Source organism: Lemur catta, chromosome 9 (genome assembly GCF_020740605.2).
Source record: "Lemur catta isolate mLemCat1 chromosome 9, mLemCat1.pri, whole genome shotgun sequence".
NCBI lineage: Eukaryota > Metazoa > Chordata > Mammalia > Primates > Lemuridae > Lemur > Lemur catta.
The window spans coordinates 69,601,370-69,618,268 of record NC_059136.1 but is presented as its reverse complement, the minus strand read 5'-3'; positions in this window follow the sequence as shown (position 1 = coordinate 69,618,268).

The window sequence follows — 16,899 nt, the reverse complement described above, 5'->3', positions numbered from 1 at the left end:
GGGAAAATAAACCATTTCCAAGAATTTATTAGAGCGAGAGACTTTGCCTTGAAAGAGGTCAGAGAATTCCAGCAATGCCTTGGTCATTAATATAGTATACTTTTACTTTGTTTCTGGATGGTTTTAATTTTTACAATGAAAATTAAAGATGTAAAGAAGTCCAGAAACCTGAAACAGACCAAAAGAAAAATGGACGGGTAATTGAAGAATGGCACTTGTTATGCAATATTGCTTTCATTTGTTTATGTGGCTATCCCTCCTACCAAGCTGCAAACTTTTTGAGGGCAAGAACTTACTGGATCTTACTCATATTTATACCCAGAGATGATACTCAAAATATTTAACAACTGGTATGAGAGAGGCTCTGACCAATTGGAATGGATGCTGGCTGTAAACCAGCAATGTGGCTATGCTTGTGTACTGGTTAAATATAGTTGTCCCTACGTATCTGTGAGGGATTGGTCCCAGGAACCTCCCCCATCTGTGTATGATCTATGTATGTCTCCCCGTAGACTTTAAATCATCTCCAGATTATTTATAGTACCTAATACAGTGCCCATACAACACTTCATTCATGTGAATTCAATGTAGTACTTGGCATATAGCAAGTTTGCTTTTTGGAAATTTGTGGGCATTTTTCCTGAATATTTTTGAGCATTAGTTGGTTTAATCCATGGATATGGAGGGACAACTGTATTAGTCCTATTCTATTCCTAGTGCCTAGCACAATGCCCAGGAACACTAGATATTTAATAAATGTTTGATAAATGCATGAAAAAATGAATGAATGATAATAAATGCCTATCAAAGCCTGGCTCTTCCAGGATTGTCCTACTATCACTCTTAAAACCTCCTTTGGACTCAATGGCCTTGCACAGTGCAGGAAGGGGAGGAATGAAGCTATTACGGAAACCACTATAGAGTTTCCTGGAACTATTGGCAATGGATTCAATTAGTCCAGGACTTTTTTTAAAAAAAAAATAATAACGATGAGGTCTCTCTGTGCTGCCCAGGCTGGTCTCGAACTCCTGGGCTCAAGTAATTTTCCCACCTCAGCCTCCCAAAGTACTGGGATTACAGGCATGCACCAGTGCAGTCAGCCAGTCCAGCACTTTGTGGTAGTCACTACAACCTTAGGTATTATTGGGGACGTAATTTCAGGAATAATCATAGAGAGCACATTAAAGTTCTCCCATGCCATGAAGCTTGTGGTCCCAGACAACAGGCTAGTTGTACTCAGCATTTTTTGTACAGCCACGCCTAAACTGGATATAGAAAGCGCTGATTGATAAGAGGCCTCTAATAGTTATTTTCTGTTAAAATAGGATTATATTGAAAATATTTTTATCTTCCCATTCTGTAATATGGCATATGAATTGTTTTAGATTTTTTTATAAGAAACAGAAGGTTGTAAAAAAAAATAACATCAAAGTGTACAGAAACATACTGTTTCCTACTGAATAAATTTGAAAAAAGATCTTAACCCCTATAATTGCTTGTTTATCATCAACAAAAGCATCAAATATTTATTGACTCCTTTAATGGAAAATTGTCATTTTGGAAGCTGCTCAACTTTCATGCCCCTTTCCTATAAGATGTGTGCAGCCTCGGTGAGACAGCAAACCCAGGAGTCTTCACTTCCTCTAAAAAAGTTAAAGGGCTATCAAAGGCTGACAGATCCTCCTTCTCAATTTCCAGGGATAGCCAACGGTAGGCATATGGCCTAAGTCCTCCTGGTCACTCACTATCCAAGAATTTTTGAATTGTGAGCAGAGTGACATGGAAGAAGCAGATGGAGTTGACAGATTCCAGTGGTTGTGTCCATGGGACATTCTCAACGGCTTCCTGCTACAGAGGCCTCTGGGCTGTGACTGTGTGTCCCAAGCTTGGATCTTCAGCTCTCCCTTTCCAGCTTTTAAGATCCTACATATCGTTTCAATAGATATGATTTTAGATGAAGTTAAAGTTAGGTTTTGATATTTGCACTGAAGAACTGTAAGGTAGAAGACACTAGAATTACTAATAGGTACATGGTAACGTCTTTGCCTGCTTGAGTAGACAACCTAGGTGAAGAGACAGAGAAGATAAGTGAGAGTGCAGATGAAAGGCAGAAAATGAGCAAGAATGGGATGGAAACATATAGAATCTGAGAGAACTTGGGAGTCAGGTTGTTTGGTATGAGAAATCCTCCCTTTGACCATCCTCGTTCCTTGAATTTCCAAAATAATTGGTCAACAGGTATCTATACAGGCTAAATAATTGAGACATACAAAGAGAAAATGTGGCCACTGCCCCTCAGAGAAAGTGCTATCTAGTTAGAGAGACACATTTCATACGTTAAAAATTAGAAAATAATGCAAATCAGGACATAGCTCAGTGTCAGATTTGGTCATGCAGATTTAAAAGCAAGAATGAACAGGAGTAAGACTGGACATTGGAGAGAAGGTGGAGCATCAGCCGATTCAAAATAACCTTTAACTTTTGTAAGTTCAATGAAAATCATCAGTTTAAAAGTAATTATTTCCTATTAAAATGAATTACAAAATACATACCCTTATATAGAAGTTACAATGCCCCAGCACTGTTCTAAGTGCTTAACATATACATCAACTTAATCAATGTGTTCTGGTAAATATTGAACAATCTTTCCTAGGTGGGGGGAAGGTGGAACCCTGATTTGTAGAGTCTGCCAATTTCTGTGGTGTAAATACTTCCACTGTGGTTGATTTCAAGATCCCAAAGTTATGTCACTGAAGGTGGAGTTGGAAAGAGCTGTAATCTTGCAAGTCCACTCCAGCACAACACTTGTCTTGATACTTCTTGTACATGAGATCTAATCAGGATCATGTACTCAACATTGATGGGCTGGATCTACAAAGGGATTTAGAGGTCAACTTGCTCAACATCTACATTTTCAAATGGGAAATATTAAACCTCAATGTAGGTCATTGACAAACTCATGGTCATACTAGTAATTAAGAGCTAACTCTGGGTTCTGGATAGACAAGAGGCTGAATTCTAATCTAATTGGTCAGGTTTCCATTCAAAATGCAGTCCAATCCTGAAAGTGATCTCTGTGTTCCTAGTTTGGAGGGAGATCCAAATATCAAGTACCTAATATCTCCTTTTCAAATGTATACACCTTTCCTGGCTACCATTCCAGGCTTCTCTCCCTACAGAGTACTTGGATAATCTTGTTTTTGCCTTCTCTTTTGTTTCTTGCACAGTATATAAAAAGGTAATCATGTGTTTGTGTAACAAGTTTTGTAACAAATAGAAAAACCCTCTAAAAAATAAATTAAAAGAATAAAAAGACAATCAAATTGGAATCAGGCTGTTCACTTATTCCATGCCTATGTGACTGCTTATGGGATGGTCCTTGGTCCCAAAGTAGCTTCCCCACATTCTGTAACCATACCTGAAATTTCACCACTCATCTCTCGGGACCTTAAAAGATTTTCCTGGTTTCCTAAATCCTATAGCATAAAACCTCCTGGCGATTAATTATTTTGCCATGTGTATTAGGGAGAGACCATTGATAGCTAAAGAAAAGTTATGCAAATCAATATGTCAGAGATTTTAAAAGTTAGTTATCAAATGTGGAATTAAGAAAGCCTCATTAAAAAAAAAACTTCATGTATTTAACATTTTTGCCTACATTTGGAGTTAATATCATTAGAAATTCTTTGACATACAATAACATTTTAGTTGTGAAGCCTACTAAAATAAAATTCTGTCAGATAACTCCCATGAACAGAAAGAAATTATATTTTTTCTTGCTTTTTAAAATAAAAAATTGTTTAAGAAATGCCTTCTGTGTTATTTTGACCCCTAAATTATTTTATTTTTATGTTGTTATTATTTTTTGGATGTCCAGCTAAGCATGTGTTCTGTAGTAGCTTATAGTCCCTGTAGAATTGTGCTGGTTTTAGAACTGCTTTTGGATATTAGCAGTGGGACACAGGATTCATTATGCTTTTGAAATATTAGAGTGAACTGGCTGGTTATCAGCTCTGTGAAAGGAAACCCGCTCAGCTGACTGCTTAGCTCGGAGATTGTTTCCTTTGGCAGACAACATAAAGAGGATATTTGCTTTACCCATGAAATGTATATTTAGTATAAATAGTAGGCATAACTTTACATCCCTGAGTGGATGAAAAATGATCTATTTACTCTGAGAATATCAAACCAGCAATTTTACAGGTCTTGATAAAAAAGCCAAAAAAAAAAAAAAGTATTTCATGATCAGACTGTGTCAGCTAAATCGTCTCCTACTCCATTCCCTCCTCCCACGCTCAGCTCTAATCCTCCTCTGCACCTCCCGGAGCCCCACGCCCCTCGCTTTAGACAGCTGCCTTAAACCAAGATATTGCTCCTTCCCCCTGACATAACCTAGGGTGGGGCCCTTGTTTCAGGAGAAAGGGTTAATATTCCTGAAATAGCTCCCTGCTACAAGGATCTAAACACAGGCAGCCCCTACATCTGCTTCCCCAACACACTCCCTTCTGTGCTAGAGCCTAGACCAGCCACTGTGCTCTCCACTTGGAGACCCACTCCCCAACCCCTGGTTCTTGGTGCATTCGGGGAGGTTATTCATGGATTTCTTGGTTTGCTTTGCTTTCTTCCGAGAAAAGAGTTATCAAACAAACAAAAGTAAGAAGATAGCTCAAAATACTGTAAAGATACATTAAGGATTTAGGCAGTAGCATAATCTCAGGACACTTTAAATTACTATTTTCACCACATCCTTGCCTGACCTCAGGGAGTTAAGGTCTATAAGCAGGATTAGAGAAGAGACAGGCAGAGAGATTAGACATGCTCTGGGACAAAAATAAGCAAAAGAAACCGGGCTATGCTTTCAGGCATGGATTAATCTAATTTTATGGGAGGGAGGAAGGGATTGTTTAGGGGCTTAAATCTATGGGAGCCTGTCAGATACTGATGAAGTTTGACTTTGTTATTTTATTTTTTTCCTTTTTGACAGATATGTAGAGATGAGCAGAAAAATAACTCTCGGGAGGAAAGACTATAGAGATTTATTTGAACTATTTGCACAGATTTATTTGAACTATTTGCACAGACCTTTTTAGCTCATTGTTAGGAAAAGGCTGATATTCAGTGCAATTCCAGTTCAGAATTACAATAATTCCTTAGAATTAATATGGAAATGTTTAACCAGTACAAGTTTATTTAGGGCATCACTAATGAAAAATAATCTAAGCAGCCCAATTTTACAATTTACACATGAAATGAGAGAGTGTTCAATTCAATGTTGAGATATTGAACAACTGAAATGAGAATTTGCTTATAAATAAAGCCATCTCCAGCACGTGGGAGGGGGTGGGGGAGGGGTGGGGAGGGAGCACATCCTGGCCCCACACCCCTAACAGGGTCCAAACAGGAAAGCTTCCTCCAGGGAAGTGTGGCTGCTCTTGTGGAGTTTCTGAGCCAGAAGCACACTGGGTGGGGGGCCAAGCAGCCTCAAGTCCTCTCAGGGCTCTGTCAGGAACCAGCCAGTGGCCTTTATCATAGCAAAATACTCCATGTCCTGCAGTGCAGGGAAAGAGGGAGAAAGGGTGAGAAGCCAGAGTGGCAGGTGCGGTTAAAGAGCTTTGAAATGCAAACATGTTAAAGATAAGTGGTATGGCCAGGACCCCAAGCACATTTGAAGTAGGTTCTCTCTCTGCGAGGGGATTCAGCGTCTTTAAACAAGGTCCTAAACACACAGAAAAGGGTGGTTAGGGAACTCTCCCCTCTTCAAGGCTGCATTAGAAATGCCTGTTAAGCAACTCACAGAAATGGTACAAAGAGAGAAAAGTAAATGCCAAATCACTAGGACTTACTAATTTAGCTGCAGGGGCCATGTCTAATGCTCTACTTTAAATGATAATGTATGTTTTCCCACAACACCTTCAGTTACTAGCATCCACTTGGCGCTTCACTCATTCTAAGCAATTCTTCTATGGAGAAACGAAGGACAGCTCTGCAAAGCTCCCCTCTCTGAGAACAGCCAAGCACTTCACAGCACTGTGGCTGTAGGGTAACAGTAGGAGCAGCGCAAACTGTGTGGTCTTCCTTGAGTCACTTTACCTCTGTAGCTTCACCAGCTCCAGGGAAACATAATAATTCTGTTCTCAAGGGTGACTTTATGAGCAGGTAGAGTGGGCAAATGGGCTTTGCTACAAGGAAGGCAGATTGACTCCTTACTCCATCAAGTTTTGTTTGTTTTCAGTAGCTTTATTAAATTATAATCTATACACAAACTGTATGGATTTCAAATGTACATTTTGATATTAATATTTTTGACATATGTACACACCCATGAAACCATGGCCACAACATCTCCTTGTGTCCCTTGGGAATCCTTCCCTCCTGCCCCTTCCTGTCCCTTTTCATCTCCAAGAAACCGCTGATCTGCATTCTATTTCTCTATTTAGCTTATATGTTCTAAAATATATATAAATGGCATCACACATATTTGGGATAATTGTTTTGATGCATGCATCAATAGCTCGTTCCTTTTTATGACTCCATCAAGTTTTCCTATCTAACATTCTAAAACTTTTAATTCCACCATGAGACATTCCTTCGAGTTCAAGAAAAGTTTCTGATCTCTAACTTGCCACTTTTAAAAAATGCAAATCCTTCCTGCAAATGCATCAGCGGACACCTCTTTTAGGGGGTTGAGTGATCATCAGCTGAGAATTGGATGCAAATAGGAGGCAGGCTCCAAGCAAGGCATATAAACATTGGAGTGGCAGGAGGCACCAAAGACAAACTTTGAATTTTTGGTGCTTTAGTGATGACCACATTCACTATTTCCCATGTGGATACATAATTAGGTTGCCAGTTTTTAAAAGCTGAATAATTGTCTTTCATTCTTTGCGATTTTCACTGCCAGCCAGTCTCATCTAAGCTCTGGGGTTGACACTTTACACGGTCCCACTCCCTTGTGAGTTTCAGGGATGCCCACCCTCTGTTGTAGGGGACTTAAATGTGTCCTGGACTGCTGAGATGACATTCATATGTGTGGGGCATCCACAAAGTCCCTGAGATCATCAAGAATCATCGAAGTCTCTTACAGTGAGGAGACTCATGGCACCTTCCCCAAAGCAAGATGTGTTTCTCTGAAGGGTCTGAAGCCTTGCTCAGCCCCGCCCCGAGGTCCTCAGCAGTCTCCCCACTGCACCCCACTATTCACATGGCACCCGGCCAGGCCCCATCCTCTCATCTCCCAGCCCTCCAACCTCCTCTAAGGGACATTCCTAACGCCTGCTCTCCCCCACTTGACCCCTACTTCTTCCTGGATACTCTGCTTCTGGTCTAAAGACACAGGGGGCCAGTGTGGGCGGGGTGATCTGGTTCTTCTATTTCTCTCCATATCTAGTGTTGATTCATAACAGCTGGGGCTTGTTTACCTCAGGTCATTCTTCCTGCTGATTATTGAGAGTATGACCTGGATAATTTAAAAAGAAGGAGGAGAAAAGAGAAGGAGGGCAAACTGTTTCTTGATCTTATGTTCCCAGTAAAATAATCTTACTTCTTGAGTTAAGTAGAATAAAGGCCATGCATAAATACGGGGGGGGGGGGGGGGGGGGACTAAAACCTAAACATTAATATTTCAAGATATTATCTTACTACATGTATTAAATAATTTATATGTATTTACAATCCCCGAATATTAATGGATCCAAAGACATTTTTTAAAATAGAATTTAATAGAATATTTCCAAGTCTTAGCAATACCTACAACGTAACAGTGAGAGTAGACCATCAAGATATGCCTTTTGACCCCAGACAGCCTACTTAGCTGTGGTTAAACTAAAAGATTACTTTGCAGCCCTTTAGAAAGACAAAACCTGAAATTTAAAAAAAAGATCAATATATGGTTGTCATCATCCAAAAACCATTTACCAACTAAATGTAAGGCTGTGCTATTTTGAATGAAGTCAGCATTGTGGGCTGAGCCTGCATGGGGCCCTTAGGACCACTTTAATACCATTATTTCTCTTGATAAGATCATTTTCGATCCTTCAACAATGCAGAGAGTTTGGCAGAGAAAAGGAAAGAGCCATTATGTGGGAAGAAAGAGTCTACTGTTAAAGAAAAACTGTGAGGCTTTTAACCAAACTGGTTTCAAGGTTGTCAGAAGGGAACGCAGCTTCTCGTGTGCCCTTGACGAGTTAATGGTCCCCTCCACTGGGACCACCTGGTACTGATTTGCACATCCTGGAAACCCATCAAGAAAGCCATGGCAGTGGATTCCACCCAGAGGCTTGGTGGAGTGACCAATTTCATCTACAAATGTGCCCCGAATGCACATTTGAGTGTTCCAAAGGCCATCCATTCATCAGGTGCTGTCTCTACAACCAGCTCAACCAGAAGCCAATAGGAAATGGATCTTGCCCTTCCCAGAACAACTGTCCCCTCTTGTGTCAGAGATAGCCTCAGCTCCATACCCCTTTAGAGCCAAGAACTCCTGTATTTTCATTTGATGTACATGAGCTTGTCTGATCGTTCAGGGGCCAAGATGAGATTCATGGTCTTGGAATCATAACTAATAGTCCTTTCATATATTTTCATGAAATCATTAAATATCAATATAATAAGTCTATTCCACTTGGCAGGTATGGCATCCTTGAATTATTCTTTCTTTTTTTAAGAAGCATATAGTTCTCCCTGAGATTTAGAAGATGCAGACAAAAAAAATGAGTAGTATGTGAATGATTGCATTTATATGACATTCTGGAAAAGGTAGAACTATAGGAACACAAAATAATCAGTGGGTGCTAGGGGTTAAATGTGGAAGGAGGAAACAATTATAAACAGGTAGCAGGGTAGGATTTGAGGCGTGATAAAGCTGTTCTGTATCTTTGTAGTCACAGGACTCCATGCATTTGTCAAAACTCATAGAACTATGCACCCAAAAAGATGAAGCTTACTGTATGTAAAATAATTTTTTAAAAAGTACACTTCATCATAATAAACTGGTATCTATAAAAGGTGGAGTTTGGAAAAAAATAGTTAAAGTGACTATTTCAACTCCTGTTTTTCTTATGATATCTGGGAAAATCATTTGCTTATGTATTATTATTAAAATAATTCTTGATTACTTTCTTAGAAATGAATAATATGGACATCATGGCACATAAAAATAGCAAAATAAGTACAACCACAGCCTTGTCCAGTGTTAGCAGGACACATTAAACATTATTCCTAAGGCTGGGTGCAGTGTCTCATGCCTATAATCCCAGCACTTTGGGAGGCTGAGGCGGGGGGATCCCTTGAGCCCAGGAGTTTGAGACCAGCTTGGGCAACATATCTAGACCCCCTCTCTAAAGGAAAAACAGAACAACAAAAAAAAAAAATCAGGCATGGTGGCATGCACCTGTAGTCCTAGCTACTCAGGAGGCTGAGACAGGAGGATCTCTTGAGCCCAGAAGTTCGAGGCTGCAGTGAGCTATAATCAGGCCACTGCACTCCAGGCTGGGTGACAGAGCAAGACCTTGTCTCAAAAATAAACAAACATTATTCCTAACCTTCACCATACCTTTTCTATCTTACTCTTACTAGATTCTGCTCAGCTAAAAAGCTTGTAACTAAAAGGGTATTTTTCTTATCAAGAAACACTTGATGTCTGCCAAAAAGTCCTACATCCACCCTATCAGTGGAGCCTAGAGACTAATTAGTCATGTTCACATGTTAGAATGTTTACTGGTAAAACTCGACCATCTTTTGAGTTCTTATTCACATCTCTGTCCCCAGAAGCTCTTCAATTGGCTCGTGTGTTAGTATCCAAAGAGCTTTTCCCTGGGGTAGAAACTACAAAATCGCTGGTTAATTAGCTAATTTGTTTCCATGCTTCGTGAACAGTACTGATTTGTCCTTCCTCTTTCTTCAGGTTCATGCTGCTCCATTCTCTTCCTATTGGAGCCTCTTGCATCTTTTAAGCTCCAATAAGGTGACCACGGTCAATTGATTTCCTACAGATTTCTTTCATGTGTGCATGTGCGTGTGCATGTTTAATCAAAAAGATGAGGAATGAAGCAGTCTGAAATACTTCTCTGAGAGAAATAACAGTACTTTTTTTAAAAAAAAACATAAAGAAGTTTCCAGCTGGTATGTAGAGACGAGCAATACAAACTAAGATTAAGTTGTGGTGGTATTTCCTCAACCAATTAGGAGTGTTTGCTAGTTCTAAAACAGATATTCCTATAGGAATATTCCTTACAGTTCTTTTGTTTAGTCAGTAGGAACAAAACACTTAAAGGTTGCCCAACTATCACTCCTCCTAGTCTCAACTCATTTGGCAGCCCATTAAAGAAATAATTTCATGGTGAGATTTATAAATTTCCAGTAGAAATATATCAGTCGCTTTTGTATTCTTTCAACCATGATTTTCCCTTGCACTTTTCCCCTGAAAACTATTTAAACTCTATGTGAATATTTAGAAAGCCTGTTCTTACATAGGTAACTGACTTATTCAGAGAAAAAACAGTTTGGCTGGAATATAATAGAGTAACATTGATTTGGGCTAATAATTACAGAAACTTCAAACTTACAGAAACATCATGTCATTAGTGAATGACCTCAAGCATCACTAAAATATCCTGGAGACTAATTTGTGTTCTACAAATCTGTATTCTTTCCAGCAACTTCAGGGCTGGGATTGTATTTCTCCCTGGCCTCACAATGCATCACCGTAGCCTTGACTACAACAGAGCCATTGATTTGGAACACAAAGAGGGAGCAGAGACCGTCCCTGAACAAAAGATGCCCTGTGCCTGTTTTAAACATCTCCTGAGCAAATCCAAACTTTGCCAAAGAGTTTATGCTATTCTACACTCAATCTGACAAAGAGTTCCTCATAGTGAATAATTCAAGATTCATCAACTTGGAGTCTAGATTGTATACCAAAAGTATCAACTTGTGAAAACAAATCTCCTACAATAAGTTTAGGATGTATACTCTTATTATTTTGGATGGCCTGATGACACATTCGAAGATATTTAACCAAGCTTCAAAACTCCTTCACATCTGAGTAAATTTTTGGATTGAGATTGTATTCTCTGGCTGTGAAAGAATATTGTTCTAACTGATACTCTACCACAGGTAACAAAGAAAAATATGTGAATCTGTGTTTACATTAATTAGTGAGAAAGTTATGAAAAAGATATGGAAAATTGGAAAATAGGCATCATTTCCCACCTGAGTTTCTTTTATTGGTTTTGCACTAGATTCTTTCATATTTATGGATTTCTAGGATCTGGAATTGAAAATCATTAATACCATCTTTTATTCTAAAGTAAATAATAATCTTTCTAATAATATTATTACATCAAAAAGAATTTTTGATGTGTACAGATATATTAATACTAAGGTAAGTTTATGTTGGTATCTAGGCACTGTTAAATTCCTCATCCTTTTTTCAAACATCAACAGTCAGAAGTTGAGCTTGATGTCTTGATAATGCCACTTTACAAATCACCATGATTACTGTCTTATCATTACTAAATCTCCATTTTATTTTTTGTAAGACAGATTTAGGGGGTACAAGTTGAATTTCATTACATGTATATATTGTATAGTGGTGGAGCCTGGGCTTTTAGTGTACCCATCACCAGAGTAGTGTACATTGTACCCCAAAGATAATTTTTCATCCCTCCCCCTTTCTACCTTCCCCCTTTGTGAATTTCCAATGTCCATTATACCACTCTGTGTGCCTCGTGTAGCCATTGTTTATCTCCCACTTATAAATGAGAACATGTGGCATTTGTTTTTCTGTTCCTGAGATACTTCACTTAGGATAGCGGTCTCCAGTTCCATCCACGTTGCTGCAGAAGACATTACTTTATTCTTTCTTATGGCTGAGTAAGTACTCCATGGCATATACATACCATATTTTCTTTATCCACTCATCAGTTGATGGGCATTTAGGTTGATTCTACATTTTTGAGATTGTGAATTGAGCTGCAATAAACACATGAGTGCAGGTATCTTTTTGATATGATGTAAATCTCCATTTTAGTAAAATCCAAATTCTCATCCCTCCATAGGGGAAAACATTAAACACAGAGCAGAAATCATTATATTATTGGGTAGAACCTTAATAATCTAGTTTCTCAAAAACAGACCCAGACGAATGCACAACGCAGTAGGGGATTGGCTTGCACCTTCAGTGACTCCTCCCCATCCCTAGAACAAATCCAAATGCTTTTATATGGTATTCAGGTCCCCACAAAATTTGTGCCCTCCTTCTTCAGCACATTCACTCCCACCATGTACTTTTAAATATAAAACACCCTAGATTGCTCATTATTTTTTAATACAACATGTCATTCACTAAAAAAAATTGTTATAACTTCCTTAGTATGTGTCAGTCGTTTTTTCAGTACTGGAAATAAGTCATTGACCAAAACAGATAAAAACACTTGTTACTATGAACTTTATAACCTAATGGAGAGAAAAAGACAATCAATCAATCAATCAATCACTGATAAACTTACATTTTTTCAATCAGCACTTTCCTCTTGTAGATACCTTTAAGAGACAATTATCAAAAAAAATCACAGTTTTTATGTTGATATAAAGTGAATACATGTTAAAGATTTTATTTAACTCAATCAACCAGGATACCAGATTGATGTCATTGCCAGTTCAAAAGAGAATCCAAAAAGCAAACCCATTTATAAATCAGGGGTATTGAAATGAATGTGTAAATAGGGGCAAACCTGGTTTTTTAAAAAGGGCGTGGGAGGTAGGGAAGCCAACAGAACCTTTATCAGAAAAGACAGAATTTGTGTGTCAACAGAGAAGAGTTAACTTTGCATTGTAGTAAGTTGAATGGTAGCCCACCAAAAAGATGTCCAGATCTTAATTCCTAGCCCCTGTGAATGTTAACTCATTTGGAAAAAGGCTCTTTGCAGCTGTAAATATTAAGGATTTTGAGATAAGGAGATCATTCTGAATTATCAAGTTGGAGTTCAAATCCAAGGCCAGGTATTCTTATAACAGACACACAGTGGAGACTTGGTACCCTACGCGGAGAAGGCAATGGAACCACAGAGGCAGATGTTGAAATGATGCAGCCACAAGCCAAGGAATGCCTGGAGCCAACAGAAGCTGCAAGAAGAAAGGAATGGAATCTCCCTTAGTGTCTTCAGGGGAAATAGAGTACTGATGACACCTTGATTCCAAACTTCTGGCTTCCAGAACTGTAAGAGAATAAACCCTCTCTGTTGTTTCATGCCACAGAGTTATGGCAGCCTCGGGAAACTAATACACATTGCTATCAGTTACCTACAACCTACACAATTGTAAAATAGCTCCCCTAGAATCACGGAACCAGGAGGGTGTTCTCTAGACAATACTTTCCACTGAAGCACAGTTTCCCCCTACATACCTTAATAGCTTTCCTCAGGCCTTCTCTGCCTACCAGAATTCTATGTATGCTTCCAGGCTAAATTCAAATGCCACCATTAATTTCTTAATTAATTTCTATTACATATTCGCTGATGCCTCCAACTATTAATAGATGGACTGCCCTGCCAGTAACTCCTGTTGGCATCTGTGTCATGGCCTTTATGTGTACTTCCCAGGAGGCCATAGTCTCCTAGCAGGGCCCCATGTACACAGGTGGTACCCAATACATGTTTGAGGAAATGGAGCAGAGGTCGAGAGAGCTGTGGCCTCTAATGAACACAGGGAAAACAGCATGAGCTCCAGTAGTAACGGAATGTTCTTTCCCAAGCTCAGCATGCCCAAGCTTAATGCTATAAAGGAATATCCATATCCAAGGAATCTGGCTAGGTAACAGTGTATGCCCCATGTTTTCTAGCTAGAGGTTTAGTCCTTTTAGAAAATCAACATCTAAAGCAGAGAGGGGGATGAGGGGTGTATCTTTCTGAGATTTCATTTAAAGCAAACTCTGATGGGCCTGTATTCACAATCTCTGCCTTCTTGGCATGCAGGCCAAGTATTTTATATATGACCAGGGCCTTTAAAAAGGCCTCTGGAATCTTTCATTCCAATTCCTTGTAGTTTACACATATGCCCAAACTAGTGAATTTCTAAGAGTTCACATCTATACCAGGCATCAGTCCTTTAACAGTATCATCATTATGATTATCACAAATAAATCAATTGATTCTAATGGAAAAGCAGTGATTAATTTAAAATACAGTTATGTGCTAAACCAGAGCTCAGATAAGATCAGCTAAGCTCATTCAAAGTGACAAGACCATCTTCTGGTCTCACTACACTATGGATGCCAACTCTACTGCAAGAGTTTTAATATCGAGGTCTTATCTGCCCATCACCTTTGTCACCCCTCAGTTTCTCTACAACTCTGGAGTTTCTGGGAACTGCCGAGGGCGGTTTTACATGTACTTTCAACTCATCTAGCACCAGTGCTCACCTCCCATTACTGGTGATCAATGCTTTTCTCTGATAGGCTACCACAGTCTTATCAATGTTCCATCTAGGCTGCCAATTGCCTGTGCTGCCTTCTTTGTCTGATGCTCAACTCTGAGCCAAGTTCACCTGCTGTAATATGGCTACTTGTGCTGTCTCCACGGATCCATCCAAACTCGTGCCTCTGGGACGACTTAGAAGTTGCAAATGAAAAGCTAAAGGCCCTCCTCCCCTCCACTACGTCTATAGGAAGAGTCCCACAGCAAGACTCTTAGGAACTGCAGAATTACACACAGACCTTTTGTTCCAACTGACACCTCTCCACCAGGATGGTTTTATGTAATGGCCTACATGTGGTACCAAGGATGCCCTTCGATGCTCAGGTCTTATTCATGGCATGGCCAAACCATCTTTCCTTAAGATGATTTATTTTTCATGGTACCTTGGAATTTAAATGCTGTCTCTCCCCATCTCAACCCTTTCGTTTCTCCAGATAAAGTTATATGTTCTTGAAACTCCATTGTAGACATAGTTCAACTTCTTTTCCCAGGAAACTCTTTAGATCCTGTGTACAATGGTGGCTGTAAGTAGCTGCCTGGGCAACAAAGGTCCTGCCTGATTCTACCAACAGATATTCCCAAATCTCAGTCCCTTCCCAGCTGGGACACCCCCTCACACAAGCACACACACCCTCACATGGAAAATTAACCTTTCCTCATGGGGCATGATGTGGCTTCGATGTTTGGCCCTCCCAAATCTCATGTTGAAATTCGATCCCCAGTGGGGCCTGGTGGGAGGTGTTTGGGTCATGAAGGTGGATCTGTCATCGAGAGCTTCGTGCCCTCTCCATGACAATGAGTGAGTCCTCATCTTATTATCTCATGCGAGAGCTGGATGTTTAAAAGAGCCTGGCACCACTTCCTCCCTCTCTTTGCTCCATCTCTGGCCATGTGACTCATCTGCTCCCCTTTTACCTTCCGCCTTGATTAGAAGCATCCTGAAGTCCTTACCAGAAGCAGACACTGGCATGATGCATCTTGTACAGTCTGCAGAACTGTGACCTGAACAAACCTCTCTTCTTTATAAATTACCTAGCCTCAGCTACTTTCTTTATGGCAATGCAAAACGGACTAATACAGGGCACTTATGGCAATTAAGATTATGTGATGTCTGGTAAGTTATTCCCAAACCTTTCTCTTTTTTAAATTTTTTTCTTAGAGATGGGGTCTCCCTATGCTGCCCAGGCTGGTCTTGAACTCCTGACCTCAAGCAATCCTCCTGCTTCAGCCTCCCAAGTTGCTGAGATTACAGATGTGAGTCACCTTCTTTCGACTAAATGAAACCAAACCTCCAAATTACAATTCCTGTGCAAATTTAATATACTTCAAACTGATGTCAAATAGAAATTTTACTGAACCATTATTTTTACTGACACAAACTTATTTTTAACCTTCTAGGAATCTCAGTTGAGCCAAAATTATACATATCATCCTTATTTCACAGCTGAGGAAAATTGTGTTCAACTCAAATCTAGGGCAGGCTCTTCCACTGCACTATAAATTCCTCAAGGGCAGGTATTTCATCTCTGTGTTTCTGGCACCCTGCAAAGGGCAAGCCACACAGTTCAAAAAAATTTGTTGAACTGAACTAAAGGAAGTTGTATGATTTGTCCAGAATTACACAGAGAACAGCACACCTGGAACTAGAACACTCTTCTGACTCCAGGTTTCTTTCGTACATCTGCAACAAAAATATGTCTATAATTTCACTTTCTGTAATCATATTACTATGCTTATTTTTTCCTCCCCTGACTTTTAGGTCAAATATAAGTAGCCCTTTTGTTTCTAAGACCATTCCCTCCTCCTCCCTAGCCTACATATTTTGTTTGAGTGCATACATTTTCTTCAGCCTAGATAAACACAAATCTTTATTAGGTTCTTTATTTTTTTCTCATATTCTTATTTTCCTTTACTTCTTTATGTGCATTTTAATGAAATAAACGAGCTCACCACCTTGTTTGCTTTTCTTTCCCCATATTAATCCTTTATCAAACCTCACCTTTCTTGGGAGCCAGCCTCAGTCGCCTTCAGATTTCCAGGGTCAGTTGAATAATACTGAGTGCAGGGTTACTGCACTCTGGTCTATCAAAAGTGCTGAGTGATTCCTGTCCTTTCTCCGTGCCTTGCCTGTGCCCCATTCGAATTGCAACCCCAGTAGGCAGAGGATTTGTCTAATGCTGTGTTCACTACAGAATCCAGCATCAAATTAATGTTAGTAGCAGCTATGGACCATAATAACATTCAGAATTTTAATTAACTTTCAGACAATTCCATTAATACAGTTATATTAAAACCCCCTTGGAACATGTTTATTTCATTTTAAGCATTGTTGTAATAATGGGCACCAATGAGAGGCTGATGGAATGGTAATGGCCTCAGAAAAAATTCTCCGGAGCAATCCTCAAGGTGCTCTTGTGCCTCAGAACCC